The following is a 22,602-nucleotide window of genomic DNA, read 5'->3' as shown; positions in this document are numbered from 1 at the left end:
ATATTTTGATATTTAGGAGAATGAAAAAAAGGTCCTGTGAAAAAAAAAAAAAACAGGAAGTGTTTGCTCGAACAAAATGAGCGTGAAAGGGTAGGCGGTCTCCTGCCGTCATTGACTTACATTTATTTCTATGGCATTGTTTATAGGGAAGATCTTATATAACTGTACACGATTTTACCAACTTAGGCATTGACGGTATGTTTTTGAGTGCATATAGCGTTATGACGGGCCTGACGGGTGAGCAAATCACATAGCAGCCAGGAGGCGACTCGCACTCTGTCGCATGTCAATATGGTTTGATTGTTTTTTCAAGACTTTCCCGCGCAGGAATATGTGCTCGTCAGCCAGGCGGCGGGAACAATCGTTTCGCTATGGTAAGATTGAAGCTAAGAGATGCAGGATTTACAAGACCTATAGAGCATTGGGAAGCATGTAGGACATGTTGAGCGATGCATGACCGGCAATACCTTTCCATTTTACACTGACTCAAAACGCTGATCAGCGGAGCTCTACAACGGGCCTCTTCCTGCAGGTATGGCAGTACACCTACCGTGTTGTGTTCTTCCGCCTCCTGGACATCAAATGACATTAGGCGTGTACATAAAGCCCCGAAAATTGATTTTTACCAGTGAGGTAAATATGATTGATTCCCGCTTCGGAGCTCGTGTACGCTAATCTGTATTCCATCTCCAGCAACGACAAATGTGTTTTACTTTTCCCATCTCGGCTGTAATTGTCCACAAACGTTTACTCACGCATGCCTAGAAATTCGAACGTTAGTTGTGCACTGCTAACGGCATTTTATGCTTATAAGAAACGCAACGGTGCCATGCCCAAGGCGCGGAAAAGGAGGCTCTGACCCCTCCTTCGCCCCTGCATCTTCACCCCTTTAGGCGCGAGGCTCCTCGCTGTCATCGGGTGATTCACTTCCTGGATGCTGCGTAAGTTTGGCAGAACCGTATGCGCTTCCTCTTACACTGTACAGCTTCACGATTCGCAGTGTTCTTATTGGTTAAACGCAATCAGTATATAATGAAATAAAATCTCAAAATTTCGAACCTCGCGTGATCGCGGGGAAAATGTCCCGATCAATCCCAATCCAGATTATCAACGGACAATTTCAGTGATGGAGAAATGTTTCAGGCATGATTATGCATTTACTCAGCGAACTATTGTGTGATAGTCTTTTGTTTCTAGGCCACTGCCTGCGTGGAAACGGTGCTCCTCAAGGTCATCATGAGAGAAGCATTATGTACGCGCATTTGCGATCATCATTATGGCGTCTCCTGCGCCCTAAAAGTCTAAAATGCTCTGGTCTTGAAGGTGCAGAGTCAAGGCGGACACTGGCATCGATAGCGCATGATCTGCACGGGCCAGTGATACCGATACCGTTCTCCAGAAAAGATGCTTTTGTCCTTGCGTCCAAGGCTGCCTGGAGATTTCAGCGATCTATGTGGGCTGTTGCGCCGCAAAATTACGCGCCGCTTCACTCCATAGACCCGCACGGGACCTTTAGGATGCCTGACGGACTTTCCAAGCATGACGAAGCGGTTCTTCACCGCGTGCGGCTAAATGTCGCTTACACAAATTATTTTCGATTCAAGATGAAACAGGCCGCTTCCCCCTTCTGCACTCTTTGTGACGTGCGCGAGGACTTGAACCACGTATTATGTGAGTGTACACGGTACAGAGCAGCTAGAACGTCCCTTTTAGTGCCCCTCTTGGGTATTCCGCTTTCTAGAGGACTAACTCCAAGTGACGTGCTAGGCCCTTGGTCGAACTCTAAACGAGCATCTCGAGCGACAAAAGCTATATTGTCTTTCCTGCGAAGCACAGGACTAGATCAGACTCTTTAAACAGGACTCTATTAATGAGCGCATCATCTTCATCACAGTCATTATCATCATCTCTTCATCGATTTCATTTTTTCATACATCTGGTGTAGGAAGCTAGGCGCCTTGGCCAGGCTAACCTCACCAGTATCATTAAAGACTATTCTCACTCGCTAGACACCATACTCTTCCACTGCTCAGGGGCAATGGAAGAGTATGTTCTCACTGCTCAGGGGCTCAGGGTGGGGATGGGGGGGGGGGGGGGGGGGGTAGATTTTGATGGACATTCTGTAGTGCTACGTGATTTCGTGGTAGGCCGTAGAGCGGGTGGGCTCCGGTTCTGCTTCCGTGGCCTGGTTGGTTGGGGATAGGGCCGTGAACTGGGTAGACTCGTTGCCTTTCACGGAAGAATGGGCCGGCCCGGCCGGGGTCCAGACGATCTCAACCTTCCGGTTGCGGAGGTTTTCTTTGCTTGCTGCGAAGTTTGTTCATGTAAACGGCCGCGTGCCGTACAGCCATGCGTACAGCCGGCATCGTGGTGCTTGTTGCCAGCACTTTTCAGTGCACCGACGCCTCCTCGCACTGCGGGGGAGCTGCACGGGGCAATCCCCCACGAGGCGCCGCATTCTCGGTCGTGATCTTGTTGCCTCCTCTTCTCGTACGCACCTTCCACCGTTGCTGCTCCCTTTTGTCGCTCTCTCCCCCATTATTGTTGCCTCTATTTCGAGAGCACAGTCCCCCAGCCTGGCACAGCGTTCTTTTTCCACCGCGGGGCTCGTTCGTCGCGCGGCGGCGGCGGAGGAGAGGCGACACCACTTTCGCGCGGGTCGACGTGAGCCTTGGCTGGCCTGACCCCTAAACCCGGGCGAATCCGGAGCGGAGGGAAAGGGGGAGCCGTCACGGGGGGAGAAAGTGCTGCCTGAAGGGCACCCCGTGAATTATGCGCCATTGTTCTTCGCTCGGCAGCGGTCGAGGCCATCGCGCGAAGGCGCAGCACGGCGAGGAACAGTCTGCCTTGGAGTCGCCCAGTCGGCGGTCTTCTCCGCCGGACGCTTGGCGCAAAACGGGTTCATTAGAATTCTGCATGCTCGTACGCGCTATCCGCCTACTGGTCGGCTTTCGGACTCCTACCCATTTTACTTTAGCGTGCATGTGGCGCCCGGCAGTATCACCACGCAACCACTCATTGAATAGGCTCGCCGGCTCGTATGCAATGAAACTGCACCGTTCGAAAATTTTCCATTCAGTCATTAACGCGTAGCGCCCATTACTCTGATAAACGACCCGTGACGTAACGAGGGCAATTCTTTTAATTTGTGCCTTTTTCGCACGTGTACACTACACTTAATGCAAAGCGCAGTTAACGCTCTTCGATTTTTTTGTTTTTTCTTTAACTTAACGCTCCAGGCTCATCAAACTTTCGCTATGGGCAGGAAAGTTGCAGAATGCATACGTCTCAACTATTACCTCTGGGAAGTCACGAAAACAGCACAGTGGATCATCTGCAGTGCAGCCTTGCTCGCCGTTCCGGATGTACAGGTGAAAGGCAGAGGTCGCAGCGCATTCTGCAGGTCCAGAAAAGGCGGGCCCAACCCGGAGGGTCGAGGGCGCGCGCAGTGTATGAGACAGAGCATACGTGGCACGAAGCCGCCCGACGGCATTCCTGCCGTCGCCGCCGGCTCGCGGTTGTTGTGGCTGCTTCAGAACCTTTGTCGGTGCGCATGCACTGTGTACTCAGAATACGGACTCGTCAAGCGCTGCCGCTTACGCGCCTCACGTGACGTCGGCGCTGTGACGCAACATTATGGGCCCTCCTAACGTCTAGGGTTGCCTTTTTCACTTAAAAGTTTAGGGTTGCCATTTTCACTTTAGACTTGAGATGTATTTTTTTTCTACGTAGGTTTTTGAAGATTTAGTATCCTGCCGTTGCATTTTACCCTTCAATAAGAACACGCATGTGTTGCTCTCAGCATGAACACACGTATTCCGCTGGGGAACAGAAAGGCGCCGATAACTGATACCTGCTTCGTTTTGAAATGCACAGAAAAAGCTATAGCGGTTGACGTCTGTGGTGAAAAAGAAATGTTCCTTTGAGGGATAAAGAAATAATAAAAATTAGACTATTTGGAGGTGTTAGCCCCAATCAAAGAGGCTGCTCAGTCTCTCCAATGAAGACAGCAGACTGAATCTTCAGTGGTAATGTCATGTTTCTTGATTTGCTGTCATTCTAGCTGGCGTGCTTCCATCCTTTTGTATAATATGACCTGTGATTATAGGTACACTAAAAATACATCAGCCCCTCTCGTGGCGATCGCACTTTTGTATCCATTTGGTCGTGCAGTGCAGATAAAATCACAGCGACGTTTCACTTCGTCAGTTTAATTTTTTTCTTGGCATTTCCCGGCGCTGGCCGCGGTGTTCTACCGACCGGAGGTGGGCACGCGTGATCGGCAGCTGGCTACTTACGTGTCCACGGCGTGGGCTTTAATCTATACATTTTTTTCAGTAATTCGCGTGGGATTCCCCAGGGAGGGCTTGCAGGAAGCGCGTTGCTGTGCTTTTCTGTGTTTCATTCCCGACGGGCGACCGATTTGACCCTACGAGAGAGAGAGAGAGAGAGAGAGAGAGAGAGAGAGAGAGAGAGAGAGAGAGAGAGAGAGAGAGAGAGAGAGAGAGAGAGAGAGAGTTAAACGGATAATATTTACATGGCAAAGTTCTGCCTCTCAACAAAGGGCACAGCTGCTCGTGCAGCACCTCCTTCATACTCCCCTGCACCGCGTGCCACTCTGTTGCTTGCTCCTTCTCTCCGCCTTCAGACGTTTCCTCCTCGGACGCTACGTTCCATCTCCCAGCTCTGCAGCCTCTCCTATACCAACCGCGACAAGGTGCACTTGTGCGCTTACAATATGAATCTGTGTGACGTTCCAGTTCGATGTTCTATTTCGCTCCGGATTTGCCACGCAACGATTTGGCAGGCGCACCCTCCCGCAATGATTGAGCCCGTAACTAGGTAACACAGGGTAATCCCCCCGAAGAAAAAAATCCATCCCGTTTCCCCCTGGCGGGGTTTTATTTTTCCGGAACCGTTCCTGCGACGTCGTCAGCGGGGCGGCGCACCATTAGTCTTCGCGCGGGGGCTGCTCCACGCAACGTTGCCTTCCCTTCGAGGCATTTACCCCGCTCACGAAGATGATTGAAACGGACGGAAGAGTCGGGCATAAGCGACGACAAGGCGAAAGGGATTGGCCCGCTTGCTGTACACGAACGTTGCCCGGCTGCGGTGCAACGCCCTTCGCTCCGACTCCCCGGCCTACTCGCCTTCCCCGCCGCCGCATTTCCGCCGTGTTCTTCAGCAGCGCAGCGTCATTCGCCTGCAGTGTCTTCTCGGCTTGAATCTGGACAGGTTTGGTGGGGAAAGCCCAGGGAGACCACGTGGCCGCTACAGTGAGGTGTAACGCAGCGGCAGGAAGCAGGAAGAGCAGTGCGCACCACTTATTTCCCCCCTCCAATTCGACGTTTCACCCGGCAAGATCTGATTGTGCGCAAATATAGCCAACGTCCGTGGATGTATGGGTCAATGAATATGAGGCGCAGGCGACTGTGCCCTTCAGGACACCTATGGCCGCGCGTATACGCTGATCGCGGGGTTGATTCCCCGCGTACGACGACCGCATCTTCGTCGGGACGTAAGCGAGAAAGAAACTCAGCCGCTCACCGTGATTTCACTGAGCGTTGAATAGCGCCAGATACGACCTACATTGGTCGTCTTAAAGTCTTCTGCCCTGTGCAAATGGGGCGTCCCTCCTGGGTCGTTTATGATGCAGAAGACCCGGCCTGAGACTGCAACCGTGTACGTATAGACTATACATGCGTCAGACTTTTCCCGAGTGGCCGGATGTAAACCGTGCGGGGGTGCGGCCAGACCCGACAGTGATTTTACTCCCTCGCTGCCTCACCCGAATATATCCAGATGCAGTTCATTGTGCACATCGGTTTCCGAAAATTCAGATACCAATTTAAAAATACACGGAAAATACTGTCACAACCAGATTTATTAAAACTATCGGTTTGCAGCTGTTGATACAGCAGCAACCCCACTTGGTGAGCCTAAATATAGGGAGGGGGCACGGCCCTCCTTGTAAAATTGGCCGCTTACACTCGAAATACTGGGCTGCGCGGACATCGCGCCTGCAATACGCATGGTTTAAGGAAGTGTACCATGCCTTCTCCAGCAACGCCATGTGATACCCAGTCAGGGAGTTAGGGATAGTACAGGCTGCATTCACGTTTCTTTTAACGGGCTCAGTGCACTCGACAAAACGTGGGCTTACGCTTTCAATAACCGGCAATCAAACAGCAGCGCTGGCGCTAGTTCTCTGTCTATTTACCGTTCAGCCTCAGTGAACAACCACCGAGCAGCTAAGTTGGCAATCATTTTGACGTGACGGGGACGAAGTAAAGAGGCAGTTTATTGTTATTTCTCTTCTTTATATTTCGCGAAATACAAAAACGGCCACGTGTACAAGATTTACGCGGACGGTAAGACATGCCAAGCGGTATTTTTAATCCGCAGTGCTTTTAATCCTCGTAGCAAAAAAAGAAAGTTGAGTCTTCTATACATGAATGTGGACGAAGTTCACGGAAAGCAACGTGTTTCTACCACGCCCGATTCAGCGCGCTCATATGGAAATGTGCTTTATAGCAAAGCGCAATGACAGGCTTTTCAGAAAGGCTCTCCTTGCTAGTTTTCTTCGCTGGTCTGTCGATGGTCAATTTAATGTCAAACGGGGACCATGTTTGTCACTTGGCAGGAACAGCGGTGGGTAAAGAACAGGAGGAGGAGGAGGAGGAAAAAAACTAGCGCCACAATGCCGACAAGTCATTGTTTGTTGCATGTGGGTTTGCAGAACTATTGGTGCACGCATGCAGTGGACGATGCGACTAGACAAAACAGCGACAAAAGGTAATACAACAAAAGGCACCGCACAATGTCGGGGCACGAGCGGCGTGGCTCTACTCTCACTGAGAAACAAAAGGGACTGTACAGCGGTTGAGGCTCTGGCCATCGATAAGAGGCGAGGAGCATGTTGTGTAGCATACGAGCCTGTCGTTACCGGGAAAGGAAAGAGGCATGCATGCTACAACCCGAGGCGACATCTGAATCTCGGAAAATACACAGTGAACAACGTCATCGCGTGCAACTGTTTTAGTACATTTCTCGCTCTTTATGCGCCTCTCGCGCCTCTCCCTACCCTGACGCCTACATATGGGTATCCTGGGTGACGTGCGGTAATAAAATCGCAAGGAAGCTCCTACGAGGCGTTCTGCGTTGGTTCTGGCCGCATCCGTCGCACTTAGTACGCCGAGTCCACTGAGGCTTTCTCACGTGGCTTATTTAATGCCTTTTGTTTCCCTTAGGTGTCGTTTTCGAAGTGCTTATCTGTCGCTATGCTACATAGGATACATTACTGTGCCATTTTTGCGCCTCTTGTCTTGAGTTTGCTGTTTTGTTGTTACTTATTTATTTTGCCTTGTACACTTGTTAATCTTACCTGCTTATTATTCCATTGTGCATCTGTACTTCTTGTACCCACTCCCCTCTGTAACGCCCTACCCGGGCCTTGTGGGTGACGTTAAATAAATAAATAAATACTGTAAGACTTCACTGCAACACCAAAAATGTGGAAAAGCCAACCTTACAAAGACGCATTCACTGTATAGGGGGTTTGACTGCTCTACGTCGAGCCCCTTTGACGCCGGCTTCACTGCTATGCTCACATGAATTGCTGGGAGAACATTTTAGGAGGGGTGAGTAGCCTGATCAAAATATCAGGGATGCAGGGGTTTCTTCAAATTTATTTTAATTTTTTTTATAAGACCATATGTGTCCCTATGGATCGCAACGCGTTACGCTATGGACGCACAATTTATGCTGAGAGGAGTAGCCCTATATTCCTAACGCATTAGAAACTACAGTCCTATAGCTAGCAGGCATGCCTTACTCCTGTCTTCCGTGTTTAACCCTTCAGGCTGGCAAATTTACGCCCCTGTTACGGGGTACAACTTGTGATTGTATAGGGCAACGTTTGTTGAGTTGAACTGCAACAAATAGAAAAATACATTAATTAATGATAGTGGTGGTATTGATGAATGAAGCCGCTGGAACATAGCGTCTACTAAAAAAGTATGCTAAAATCAGAGCGTTGTCTTCTTCAAAATTAGCTACTTCAAGAAAAGTTATGCAAAAAAAACTAATGAAACGAATAACTTTAAGCGTATAAACTATCGCCCGCTGTAAGCCATGCTGGGTTAGCATAAGATACTTATAACTTTGTTGCTCATCTTACTCTATTTGTGTTAAACTACCTCACGCCTAACTAAGTTCTCATTAGCGCAAGAGCAACTGCTGGACTGTTGGTCTTCCTCATCTTCAACCACGCTATCGGTATCGTACACTTGCTGCTATATAAAGTAAAGTGAGCTGACTGCATATGTGCTCAACAGCCAGCCTTCGTCCGTGCCACGGGGAACTAATGACACTAACGTGCTGACCAGAATTTAAAAGCCAGAAGCTTTTTACGCGAACAAGCTATGGGAGACAGTAGACAAGAAAATCAATTGAGGGAACCGCAGCGGACATGTATTTACGTTTCGTGAATCGTAGCACAATGGCTTGATACGGAGATTTATGCAATGGCTTGATGCGGAGTCTGATGTATTTTGCGCTCCTACCTGCCCAGGCTGTACTCGTCGTTCTACTATTACCACGAAATAAAGACGCCCCTCCTGCGCTTTTTTTATTGATTTTTAAGCTTTCTTTTTTTTCTTTTAACTAACGCGTCACTCGATAACAGGCGGGGTACGTATAACGTCACATTTTTCGTTCTTGCTGTCACCATACCTGATCGCCTCCACAGGTACTGGTGAATTTGCAGGTAGCGATACCTTACAATGTTTACTATTCTGAAAGTCAGAGGTTAGTACTGCTGAGCGTACGGGAAGTTTGATACCCCTGTGCCGAGGCATCGGCGCATGCCTCCCATGTTGGCCGAGTCACCCACCTGGTGGTTGCTAAGGGCGGTGATCTCTGCGCTGCTCCGGAACGCAGTGGGCCCAGCGGCGCGCACATCGGCAGAATGCAAATGTTCCGGTCAAGATGTAGCGCACATGCCTCTCAACTGCAAGCGTTCACCGGACCGGCTGGGGAAGCGCGGCAGCGGAGCTTGCGGCCATCTTGCGCGGCCTGCAGCGGCGCACTTATCTTGCCGGCTCCAACACAACACATTTTTCAAAAGGGGCCGAGTAGTTGTCACCCTTCCGGCTCTGACGTTGGTTGAGTTTGCGATAGCTTTGATGGTGAGCACGCCCCTTGCTTCATTCTTTCTGGGTGGTGGTGGCGGAGGGGGTAAACACGAGAGCGTTTAAAATGACCAGCAATATCCGAAGTAACCCGTTTGAGATCAAACGGGCTACCGCAGATCCCTCTCCTGACATTGCCAAATAGAATCCGGCCTTCTCTCCCGATGCTCTGTGATTACCATCCTCACGAATGCTGTCGCACTGAAAGTACGTAAAAATGTTTAGGATTGCCGGTGAGTGCAAACATTTTCTTATTTCATTCAGCTCCAGTGCTGTTTGGGGAAATCTAAAGTCTCGTCATCGACTTTTGCCGAGGAAGGGGCTTTGGGCTAATCCTTCTAGCCACCGACGAGAAGGCACAGGTATACCTTGTTGCCAAAAGGAGAAGTTTAGTGCCCCGGTGCGCGAACAAGTTTGTTTTTCGCACCGCGGCGTTTGTCTTGGCGCGTGGGACACCCACTGCCCTCAGGGTGCGGGAGTCAGAGTAACACGAACCGGGGCGTCACACGGGATGCGCGGTGACTCGACCTTGGCACGGGTCCCGCTACGAAATATTGCGCCAAGACGCTACGCGCCGGAAGCGATTCTTGGAAAGCGGGAGTAGATCGCGTGGCAGCTTCTGCGTGCCGCTGCCTCCGCAAGCCCATCGCGACGATACCGCGGTTGATTGGACTCTCGTCATGGTCATGCGTCGCCTTATAATTTACGCCGACAACCAGAGGCTGGTTTCGCACTGAGCCGAGGCTCGAATAGAAGGTGGCTGGCTCGAAACGTGCCTTTAACGCATCATGCGTCATGCGTTCAAGAGCACCTGCGCGCTGCTGGATGTCCACCACCCGAGTAGCGAAATCTGAGAGAGAAGCGCGTCAGATGCCGATGTAAAGCTGCAAACGCCACCCTTAAAAATGCTCTTATCTCAGCCCCTACTCATGCTTCATTGCGCTTAGATCATTCTTGCAAAGTTGGTATCCCGAAATGTCGCACTGTATCATATTCAAATTCGTTTATTCCTAGAACTATATCGGAGTGGAATCGCCTGCCACCAACAACATCGACCAGTTTAAGAAAAAAGTGTCTCATTACTTCACTTCTGTCTAGAGAGAGAGAATTGCTTTATGGAGGTAAGGAGGCCAGATGCCCTGGGGGGACTTCTGTCTAGCTTGTGACCTTTTTTTTTTTTGCCACAGTGTTTATTTTCCTTTTAATGTGTTATTTCTATGTGCATGCTATGTCAATGTTAATTTTGTTAGCTTTCTATGCTAGAGGCAATACCTGTGTAGATTTATGTTAAACCTTTGTATATATCTGCGCAGCAATTGGTTTAGTGTTATTGTATATTGCTTCATATGTATACAATATGTTTGTACAATTTGAACATCTTTGAATATCCAGATGTACCACTCCCCTCAATGATGCCCTCTGGACCATGAGGGTACCTGAAATAAATAAATAAACATTAATAAACCGATGGGGATGAGGCCGAAGTGGCTGAAAGCTGGTATGCGACACCCACGAGTGGACCGGTACCACAGTGCGCGAGCGCGGTTCAGCGTTTTCAGTTTAAGCCTAAAACAATAATAAAAGCCTGCCAAATTTAGTTCTAACCATGTATAGTTTCTTTGAGCACTGGGTGCGCAGAGACATGAGGGCCAACAATGGCCACCAGTGAATGACTATGGACGTTAAGGCCACTTCCTATCAGAGGTGGTTTCGGATTTTCATTTTCCTATCGGCTTGAGAGGTAGTTATCTCGTCTGTACGTGCATGTGCGTGCGTGCGTGCGTGCGTGCGCGCGAGCGCTTCAAGGGCTGTGGTTTGAGTACGGTGGTTTATTTTACGCAGTTTGTGCGCACGGTGTACTGAAGAGGGCAGCCCCCTCTCCCGAGCTTTACTGCTGTTTGTTCTAGTATCTGCCTTGACGCTCGAGAAGATGTGCAAAAAAAAAAAAGAAAAAGACGGGCAGAAGTTTACGCAGTTGAATTCAGAGATTTTTCAAGCATGCATGCTTGAAAATCTGCGAGAACAGTGGCACGACCAGGTTATCGTCGTCTCCGAGTGCTGCCAGACGACCATCAAATCAGACCAAGGCAGGGCCGTGGCATGCGTTTCAGAGCATGTAAAGACTAGTCGCCGCGTGGAGCTTATGGGCGAAAATGCATGTGTGTATAATATAATCATTGATTGATTGTGAGGTTGAACGCTCCGACGCAACGCAGGCGATGAGGCCCGCCGTAGTGGAGGGCTCCGGATTAATTGTGAACACCTGGGGATCTTTAACGTGCGCCGAAATCTCGTACACACGGGCGTTTTTGCTTCTCACCTCCATCAGAAAATCGGCCGCCGCGGCCGGGATTCGAACCCGCGACCTCGTGCTCAGCAGCGCAACGCCTTAGCCACTGAGCCACCGCGGCGGGTATAATATAATCAGATTAAGGAATGCTGACTCTATTGAGAGTTAAATTTACGGCGCCGACTCAGCATCGATCTTATTCACTTGTGGGCGTGTTTCTTCACTTTTACATGCGTTTCAGTTCAATGAATAAACATGCCATTTCTTACGCCCCGTCATTGTATGTTAAAGCAATGCTAAAACCAGAATACACATTCGCAAAAAAAAAAAAAGAACGAAAATATGTTCACCTGTATGTGTATTCACCGATGAAAACCAAAAATACGCTTCAAAATAAGACGAAGAAAGTCCGCAGAATTTATTTAAAAAAATAAAATCCAGGAGCGCACCCTTTATACACATACAAGGTAGTCCGCCCGCTCCGCGCAGAGGGCTACAGGTTCTGTATTCGTCCAGTGGCGCGGACCGTGTACCGGGTGACGTACCAGACCTGGTCTCTCCAAAACTATGGACAGCTGCGCGAGTGCGCAAGGTCCGAAAAAGTCCGTGGGCCGCAGTATGAACACTGGTTAACGAAAATGACAGCCCCTCCCCGGACGGGAAGAAGAAGCGTGATCGAATAAAAGGCGTGTCGTACGGAGGAGACGTAAAACATTTGGCCGGAAGCGACTCCTTTTAAATTAGGTTACGCAATCCCCTGTGTGGCATACAGAGTAGACCGTCCTTGTTATTGGCAGTGCTAGCACCGGGGCGCTAATTATGCTTCCGTTTCAACGCGGCCGTGAAGCATATACACTGCTCGTTTTGAACACAGGAGCATTCGTCGTCTCCGGAACTATTCAACTCTGCCCAGCAGAGCTTCGGCTGAACCCCTCCCCTTCCCGTTGTAGCGCGACTTTAAAACCCCCGCGTAAAAGTTTCTGGGTACATAGCTTTACAATGAAGTTGCGAGAAAAATAGTGATCCGCAGGGGAGACGCACAGTAGATGGACACCTTACGGGGACAGGTGGATCGAGTCACTCCCACCAGAATTGGACTTCAATCATAGTAGTAAAATCGAAAGTAGTAACAGCATGCTCGTTCAGACAATAATTTCCTAGAGACCTGTCAGCTGGCAATTGTGCATACAGGGGATGCCTTCAACTTTCTTTTCCCGGTCGTGCATTTACATGTTTGCGCAATTTGCAATTTATTAATATGAGTTTTAATGTACGTTGGATTGGGTCCCCGTATAAAATATCCTAAGCGGATACCGGTACGGAGATTGATCATTACGGCCTGGAATATTCGAGGCTTCGAAGAACCAAAGGATTACGCTTAGTGGCGAATTTGGCGTAGGATAATTAAGCCGTTCTTACAATTAAACGTCAAGGTGCTTCCTATTGATGTGGGCAACAGACCAGACACTTTGACAGCAGTTCTAGAGCAAGTTATTACGTTAGCGATTGATCTCTGAAATGGAACGAGATATATATATATATATATATATATATATATATATATATATATATATATATATATATATATATATATATATATATATATATATATATATATATTGCGTGCAGGCTGCAAAAAAAAGAATAGCCTCCTTTTTAATTCTAATGAGAAATACTGATGGACAACCACACAGAGGGGTGCTGCGAACTTCAGAGTAAGATAAAGTACTCGAAATTAGTGGTTTATTGGTACTGACTGGTTCATTGGTTGATTGAAATTAGTAATTGAATCGCTTATTTTGTCAAACCGTCACCAATCCCAGCTATGTTCTGTACTAGGTCGCGAGTTCGATTCCTGGCCGCGGCGGCCGCTTTTCTGATGGAGGCGAAAAGCAAAAACGCCCGTGTGTACGAGATTTCGGCGCACGTTAAAGATCCCCAGGTGGCCAAAATTACTCCGTAGCCCTCCACTACGGCGCGCCTTGCCTGCGTTGCGTCGGCGCGTTAAACCCCACAATCAATCTATGTTCTGTACTCTATGCGCACATGCGTGCAATGAGCCCTGGGCCATATGTCAATTGGACGTATGCGAACGCTATACATCAGTTATACGCAGCAATGTGGACGCTAGCAGCTGGTGCTTTCAAATGTAGTCGCGAGCAGTTGCGCCGGTATAGTATGGGGCGTCGGCTTCCTTAATCACTGCAGCTCTTCTTAATCTGCGTGAGCGATGAAGAAATGCCCGATAAGTTTGGTGTGAGACAGCGTCACAATCTCTCTGGTGATCTCATGGGCGGCAAAGAGGCATTATCGACAAGCGTCGCATTTTTTCGTCCGACAACCTTTGAACCCAGAATGTCAGCACTTGTCACAAAAATGGAATGTGACGAGTTCCGAGCAGAAAACATTTTCTTAAAAAAGTTGCAGGTGACATCACGACGCGATAGCGTTACATCGACTCTCAGGGAGCGTTGTCGAACGGAATTGCTGCATTTACGATCGATTCTTCATGAGCGCTGAAGGACAGCAAAGAGAGAAAGACTAGCAGCAAATGTGTTTAATCGCCCTGGCCCAGGAGAGACAGAGGTCCTCTTCTGTACTTAAGCTATGCGGCTGCGGGGTGTTGGTCAGTTTGAGCGAGAAGGTTACGGTGTAAGTGTTTCTAGCACGGTTGTTTTTTAAAAAAAGTGTTTGTTCAAAGTGTTTGTTCTCTTAGGTCTATGCCGGACTGACTGTTTTTGCTTTTTTGCTAAGAGAGAGAGAGAGAGAGAGAGAGAGAGAGAGAGAGAGAGAGAGAGAGAGAGAGAGAGAGAGAGAGAGAGAGAGAGAGAGAGAGAGAGAGAGGGAGGGAGGGAGGGAGGGAGAGAGAGAGAGAGGGAGGGAGGGAGGGAGGGAGGGAGGGAGGGAGAGGGAATTGGGGCTCAGGAAAAAGGGTGTTAACAGATGGCAGGGAACTCCAGGGTGGAAACTGAAATATAGGGCTTCAGATGCAGCAGCTTTCAGCTGCCCTCTTAATCAGCTCGTGCTGATCTTTAGGTAATGAGCTGGTCAAAGCTCCCTCCCGTATCGCGAGGGAACTGTAATATGTGATGTTTGTATTCCTATCCACTGAGCATACGTTGAACATGACTCGGCTGCGTAGACGAGAGTGGATATGGGGTGAATTTGGCCCACATTCGTTTGCTGATCGCCCACTTCTTCGCCCACATTTATTTGCGGATACTTCTGTTGGTTGATCCTCCGCAGAGTTTGCGATTATTCGACATCTAGCACGGGGAAAGATTGTGTTCCTAGGCGTGGGTTGAGGAGACGTACTTAACGTATTTCGGGGAAGGGAGTGCGGTGGTCGTTGACGCAATGTTGTTGTTGTTGGTCCAAAAAAAATGGCTCGTACCCACTCAGGGGGATTGGCCAGGAAATGGGCGCTAACTGAGAGAAGAGAAAAAAACTAATTTGGATTGAAAGAAGAAAAGTGAATAATTACAGAAAAAAGGTGAGTATGAACGGGAGTAAAAAGATAATAAGTAAACTGCCAGAAAATAAGGTGCGGTAGCAGATAGAGCTCACCAACTACAAAATCAGCACAAATGAATAAGGAAAGGATTGGCCGAAGGACAATCGTGGAAATTATGTACGAAAATTAAAGAAAGAAGATTCGGCAACGAAGGGGAGGCAGTGAGCGGGAAGGCAGAGGATACAGGCGCAGACATGTTTTTAAGAGCAGCCCGCCATCTTGAATTAGCTGCTAGCACGGCAGACGGCGTGATTCAAAGATGAATGAGTGTACAGAGCGGCAAAGATCCCGCGGCAAAAACCCAGTACTGTCGCCCCGAATGATAATATTAGAGGAAGGGTGATTGGGTGGGCCAATTGATTAAAAGGGTTTTCCAAATATCTTTTTCGTATGGAGGCAAAGCGTCGGCAGTGGAGGAGAAAATGTTCTATAGTCTCTAATTCATTGCAAAATATACAAAGGGGTGAAGGGGCCAGATCACAGCGGTACAAATAATAATTTAAATTTGGTACGCCACAGCGAAAGTTAGTTAGGCTAACTTCGCATTCGCGTGATTGGCTAATCCGGCACTTCCAGGAGAACCGGAGGTGCTCGAGCTCAGAACCTACGCACGCAGTTTCAGCCATGCTTTTTAGGAGGCCTAATCTGCGAAAACGTGCCGAGGAATGCACGGCACGTGGGTTCACGTGCCCCTCGGTCGGTGCCTCGTCCTCTTCGATAACCTTCAAAATTAATCCGGAGCCCTCCACTACGGCGTGCCTCATCGCCCACGTTGCGTCGGCGCGTTAAACCCTACAATCAATCATCTTCGATAACCTTGTGTCCGGTTGTCCAGGTGACGTTAACTTTCTCGATTGTGAATGTGAGTATCTTTCCGAAGCGTTTCGGAATTCTCCCGGCAGACAACAGTCTAACGCCCTTCGGGAGTCTGTAATGGTCTTTAGGCTTCTATTCGCTACCTCCGCTAGTCGGATTACCAAACAAATTGCCCCTACTTCTGCATCTTCGTTCCTGCTTCTAGGAGGGACATGCAGTCGCAAAGATTGCCAGAGGGGTCAGCTACGACAATTGCTGCAACGTACTTTGGTAGTCGCGGAGTCAGTTGTTACTGTGTTCTCATGATACTACAGCTTTCCTCGAATGAAGTTGATCCTGCAATGTCGGCTGTCGTTGTGTAGGTTTGGATCCATGTTTTTGGTAGAGAGTTTTCATGCGGAGTCGCTGGATCGGTGACATATACGTTATGGCGTGCAATCGATACTTTTTCGGGAGGGGGGGTGTCTGTCTTCCATACGATGACCCATCCAGACGATTTTGTTTTCAGAGCCAAACCCTTGGTGCCAGGATAGCGGTTTTCCAAAGCTTCTGAAAGACACAATTGGAAGAGCTATTCATCATCATCGTCATCAACAACCAAATTAGGTCCACTGCAGGACGAAGGCCTCTCCCGTTGACTTTCACCTGCCCCAGTGCTGCGCCTCCCGAGTTCTTTCTTTGCCTCCAACTTTCCTTACTTTCTCCTCGCACAGAGTTAAAGGCCTTCCTCTTCTTCTCGACGCGTCTGTGGGTGTTCATTTTGTTACCTGGTGGCCCACCGGTTGTCAGTTCGTCTCACGGTAAAAATTGCGACGTTCAGGGCTACCTTATATCCTTTCCTGATGTAGGCCTTCACTTGATTTTTTTCGTTGCGTGTAAGTTTGTAGTACGGTATACCGTACTACAAACCATGAGCCGAATATCTCGGAGTCTATAGGCTCCGAAATATTCGGCTCATGATCAGTGACTGCACGATTCTTACCGTTTATTCTCTCATTCCTGGGGCGGTATTCTCGTGTTTTGTCCCTTTTGTGTCCCTTTCAAAGTGTCCCTTTTGAGCGAGCCCTGATTGGCTAAAAGCGAACACCCGGATGTGACGCCATGCAAGCACGGCGGAGCTATGAGCCGTGGCTACTCGGAGCAGACGATTTGGAGCAGACGATTTTTCGTCGCAGTTCGCTCGCGGAACAATAAACACATAAAAGATACTCTGATACGGTTTCACTTCTTTAAAATGCGTTTGCAAGAACAGTTACGCTATTTGAATAAAAGGCCCACTGCTTAACCGGAAGTACGCCACGATGAAAGGGACGCAAAAGGGACGTTTTCGAAAGGGACAGTTACGAGAATACCGCCCCTGATCATCTCTTGGCTAGGCGTGTAATATTGTGGCAATTGTTCAACGATTTTCTCTCTTTTTTTTTTAGGCGACTGTGAGATCAGCTCTGACGCAAGATTCTATATAGCTACGCAGATCATTCTAGGACATCCGCACATATATTTTCTGCCAAACACAGCTTGCGGCGGAAACAGAACCGCGACAATATAGAAAAGTAATTCGAAAATTCATGTAGTTAGACGCTATACAGTATACAACTCCAACTATCCCGATTTTATGATGAATCTGTACCGACTAGCCTGGTTTTCTACGTTACTTCAGCTATATACAACGTTTTATTTTATTTCGATTAAGTCCATAATTTATTCGTTCTTTGATTTTTGAGAGACTGGCGTTAATCCTTTTCCTGCTGTTTTAGTTTGGTGACCCAATGCGCGTGCCGGCATCAGTTCCGGTGGAAAACACGACGCGGTGTCTCAGTGGGTAAGACGTTGCGCTGCTGAGCCCAATGACACGGTTGGTATCCCGGCCGCGGCGGCATTTTCGTGATGGAAGCTGAAAACAGAAACGCCTGTGTCGAGAGTTCAGCGCACGTTAAATATCTCTATGTTGTCGAAATCAAGCCGGATCCCTGCACTACTGCGCGCCTCATGGTTCATGTGTGTGTGGCTTCGGCACGTGAATTACCGAAAATTTCATTGTTCTCTTTTTCGGTGGACAGGCGCTTTGGTGTGATGGCGTCACTTGCGGGCACGGCTGGCGACCGTGCCTGTCGAGCATGCTACCACCGAATGGCGCACAAGAAATTAGCCGTATTTTGTAAAGACAACGCAACGTTCCACAAATCGACCGTTGCGGTGGGAAAATCGCTTCCTCCATGGAAAATCGCATGAATTAGGCTCAAGGCCATTATTATCCTAACGTTTCTTGTTCGCGAACCCGAAAATCCGGCTCGGAGGCGGAAAATGTTCTTCCAGTGGAGATGCCATCACCCTCAGCACCTATGCGCATTTCACTGCACTTGGTAATTCTTATTTTCGCAATAGGATTGCAATAATTTCAAGCTGGGAGTACGAACTGTGTCGACAAATTCAAATCAGAAAAAAATGTCCGTAACTTTTATTTTTACCGCAATTATCAACCTGACCTGAGCTACCAGTCCAAATGGGGCGTCAAAAAAGGGGGTTGGGAAATACGGCCGGCTGTTGATAATTACCTTAGGACTCACTTAACAGGTGCTGTCAGCCAGCCGATATATACCAAATACGTACCGTGTATCGTTTATATAACTTGTGCTATTTTTTAGTACAGGGATTCAAGTTACGTATCTGATAGACTGCTGACACTACTGAAAGAAGTTGGAGCTGCCTTTACACTGTGTATAGTATAATATAGCAGAATACATCGTGTCGTCGCATTTAAAGGTGTGGTACAGATCGAGCTCGTTTCTAGGATGTTTCGCACTTGTGTGCGTAGCGAGGAGAGACCCCATGGAGTGATGCAGAGAAGGGGGAGTCGGGTGACTGCTTTCGTGGAAGGGAAACAAATCACTGTTCCCTGGCTGTCTTTCGCTCTGCCCCTTCAATTTATTCGAATACGTTAATCTTTCGGTCAGTACACGCAAAAAGCAGGAACAAAAGAAAAGGTAACGACATTTTCGGAAACGACCACGCCCTTATCGTCAGGTGAAGGCACGCACGCAAGTGAGCCCGCTGTTGTCAACGCACGCTGAAACAGCGAAACTACTTGGGCGAGCGCTTGCGATTATTTCCGGGACGTTCCGGTCCGATTGTAAGGTGGTCTTTTGTTGCGCTCGGGCACACATCGCATGGCGCTCGCACAACGGGCCGCACTAAAGCCCCTCCGTACTGCTCCCGTGGCCGTGATGGCGGTGGGATGCACCTATGTATGCACGGGTGTGCAAGACGGAAGAGCTTTATCTTCCCGCCAGGCTCGATACGGAACGGAAGACTCCTATCAAACCAGCGGGTGGGGCATTTCCTAGCAATTTTCTCGTAACTGTAAAACGGAACGCTGTTTTGTTGCGAAGTAGGAAACCATTTCGAGGTTCCGCTTGGCCCGCCATCTCCCGGCTGTTTTGCTCCAAACGCATTACGCGTCGTCTTTCGTATTTTAAGCTTCGTTTGTTTCCCGGTAGATGGCGCCACAAAAAGCTTTACTTCTCACAATAAAAGTTTTACAACAACAACAACCAACCTGAACGGGCGCCGCTTGTGGAGCGTGGTCAGAAATTTCCGCGAGGGTAGCAAGCCGGAACGCTCGGCGCACTAGACATTTTCGCGTCATGCGGTGAGGCGGGTGAGGGGTGAGGAGGCGTCTGGCGCTAGCAGACGAGAAGGAGCGGCGGACAGCCAACTCTGCGTGGGTCTGTCGCCTGCTGCTGCTGCTGCTGCGCCGCCGCCGCGCCTCCTCTGGCCAGTCAGTCAGTCGTCCTCTCCGCTCGTCGCCGTGCCCGCGCGGCTGTGTTTTGTGTGCCGCGCCGCCACGAGATCATTGGAACAACGCCTCGTGGGCAGTTGGGATCGCCGCCGTGGCTCGTCCGGCCCTTCGGAGTGCCTTTTGGAATGTCGCCCTTATAGCGTCGTGGTATTCGCCGACAACAGCCGCACGGGTGCCGTAAGTTGGTGTCAGGCATCAGCTGTTTCGACGCGAAGCGTTTGATCGTTGCCGGCAGATTTTCAGGCACGCCCAGCAGTGTGTTGTGATCGTGAATTGAGTGTACTTGGCAAACCTCTCGAACAATAGCCGCGTTCACAATAACGATGAGTCAAATGTGCCCGCCGGCCCCGTCACCCGGACGGAGCATGCGCTGTCCCGCATTACGATTCGCCTTAATAGCTAGCGGTGCTGAGAAAGACGTCCCGTGGCCACGGCGGCATCGGGGCCTCTCGCTCGCCCGCTCCTCCGACTCGTCGGATGAGTCATGTTTGAATGCGAACAGGAAGGATTGCCTCATCGCTGCCGGCGGAGGTGTTTGGCAGCTCGGTCACGCTCCGTCCGACCCACTCCTGATATCGCACTGATAAGTCAGGCAAACCATCGGAAGTAAGTGGGGGACCGTGGGGAATTCAGGGGTCCGGGCACCTACCCACGTCGCCAGTGTGTCAGGGGATGAAGCCCCCCCACCACCAAATATTAGGTAGCGCTAGGTCCTGGCTATGCCGTGAGAGAGGTGTTCCGCGGGGAACATCATTTGGTGCGATCGACTGATTCAAGGTCCAGCTGCGGCGAAAAGCATATGAGCTGCGTAGGCAGGTTTGCAAAATGTAAACTCGTCGCTTACCATCTTGTGCAGAGCCTTAACATTCGCGTGAATGTTAACGTTTTGCTGTTTTCAGTGTTAGGGGAGCAACGATCGTACATACATACCTGACAGTTACAAACGGTGAAAAAAAAAAATCATGTGCATGCGTGTAGTACACATCGCAGTGGCGTGATCACGATGTCGCGGACGTCCGATGTGTGTCTTCTGTTTTACCACGATTCTGCTGGCCACAGGGCTTCTGGGGCGCAGTAGCTGCCGCGACAACCAAAAGTTACCAGTCGCTGGAGCGCAGTGCAGTTCTATGTGCCGTGACTTGATAAACCGCGGATGATATCTGCGATTGTTTTGCGCGGAGACGGCGTGCGTTCACCTCCTGGTCGCTGTACAGCGTCACCGTGGTTTGCAGGTCTCTAGCGAGGCCTGAGGACGCGCTCGTTTATCTGAGGAAGTGGTACGCAGCTCTGCGGGCCTCCTCCATTAGATCCCGGCAGTTTGAGGACGCGCTCATTCATCTGCTGCGGAGACGCAACTCTTTGCGGCGGTGTTGCCCCCCGCGGTGGAGCATTTTCGCAGGGGCGCGCCACCAGCGCGGCAGACCCGGCGGCATCCGAGGAATGCGCCAAGGAGCCGGCGCGTCGTGCATTCTTCGCCCTCCGCGTCGTTCCATTATTTCGTTCCCATCGTCGCCAGTAGGACGGCGGCGTGCCCTCCTCGCTTTTGGCCCGCTGGCCCCATGGCTGGCACTGTGCGGCCGGCTCCTACCGGGCTTCCTCCTGCTGCTTCATTCGCTAATTCCTTATCTCCATTCTGTGCGCGCGTGTGTTTTCATGCCTCATGTGCACTTCGGCTCTTCTTTTAGATTCAATAACCATGCGATAAGAATTTCGACATCGTCTGCAGTTTTGTCTCGCGGATATCTTTGTGACAGCTGCAGAGCAGCCCGCCCTCGTAGATTCGTTTTGGCGTCGATGCCTCAATTAGCTGTGATTTATATATTGTTACGGTGACCTCCACCAAGATGTTACGGTGACGTGAAGGAAGACGTGTAGCCAAGCGGTACAGTCGCGTGCGATTTGAAGGTAATCGCGCGAGCTTCGACCGATAAAGACGATAACGCCCCCACGCGGCAATTTTCGGCGTGCCTGGGACCTAGTCTATGCATTCTCCTCTCCCTCGCTCGCTGTTCCTTCGAGCAGTCATCACTCCCGCTGCTAGTAAACCACCCTTTCCGATTTGTGGCGATTGTGTGTTGTTGTAATCAATTGTGCATTTTCTTCTTGGTTATCGTGAGCAGCGATAGCAGCCATTGTTATAAATACCCACTATTTGCTGTCGATGTGTTTGTGCGCACCTTTTCGAGAACAGCTGTAAGATACAAGTGGGACGTCGACGCTGTGTGCGCGATAAAAAAAGAGGAAGGGATTATTGGTTTTGCCGCGGTAGTGATGTCTGCTTGATTAAACAGCGACCGAGGGAGAGAAGAATGCGTAAACTAGGAACCAGGCGCAGTAAAAGAAGCCGCGCGAGGGCGGTATCGTAGTGGTCGGTCGATGTTCGCGCGATTACCTTCAAATCGCACGCGACTGTACAAGAGGTATCCGCACAGTGTATTTACAATCGCGAGAGCATCCCGCAGGCCAGGCGCAAGATCCTCTTCTACTTCGACATCTAGCTCGTTTTCCGAGTCCGCGTGCGCTACCGTCATCTTCTTTCGGCTAGTATCTGGCACATGTCCCAATGTGATGCATAGGCTATGCACGTACCGTAGCAATATTATGTATAGATGCATTCGAGGTCTAATCGGAAGGCGTGGGTTCGCTCCCCACTCTGGACGCGTGTTTTATGTTTTTCTTTCCTATAAAAAATGAAAGGAAATGTTTCCTTCACTAATCGTAGTAAAACAAAGGCTGTGTCTAGCGTTCCGTCCAGACGGAACGGCAACTGTCACTAAAGTTCCGTCCAGAGGAAACACAACTCGCGTTGAGAGCAGTCTTTCTTGATTTTTACCTAACCGGCTAAACCGCTACCGCTCACTGACTAGCCAGAATCACTGATAATTATTAATCATTATTAATAAGTACAGATGATACAGATCCGGACGGATCTCAAAGCCGCCACCCGACGCCCGCTTCACAATAATTAAGCGAGAGCAGTCGGTCTTGATTT

At 49.6% G+C, this 22,602-nt stretch overlaps 1 protein-coding gene across 3 annotated transcripts in view; it reads left to right on the top strand.

Annotated features, from left to right (window-relative positions):
- The window catches only part of LOC144172655 (SH2 domain-containing protein 4A-like), a 488,768-nt gene that overhangs the window by 410,381 nt on the left and 55,785 nt on the right, over positions 1 to 22,602 (top strand). The window contains exon 1 of one of the 3 annotated variants that reach the window (XM_077701294.1): positions 19,519 to 19,787. The exons of the other annotated variants lie outside the window; for them this stretch is intronic. The gene's annotated coding sequence lies outside the window, so the exon portion shown is untranslated. Of the gene's footprint in view, positions 1 to 19,518; positions 19,788 to 22,602 lie in introns of those variants that run through there. 3 annotated transcript variants of the gene reach the window in all.

Source organism: Haemaphysalis longicornis, unplaced genomic scaffold (assembly GCF_048455015.1).
Source record: "Haemaphysalis longicornis isolate Haplotype H1 unplaced genomic scaffold, Haemaphysalis longicornis Haplotype H1 scaffold_25, whole genome shotgun sequence".
In the NCBI taxonomy this organism is placed as follows: Eukaryota; Metazoa; Arthropoda; class Arachnida; order Ixodida; family Ixodidae; genus Haemaphysalis; species Haemaphysalis longicornis.
Note: the sequence above shows the minus strand (reverse complement) of the source record. Positions and strands in the feature narration are given on the sequence as shown.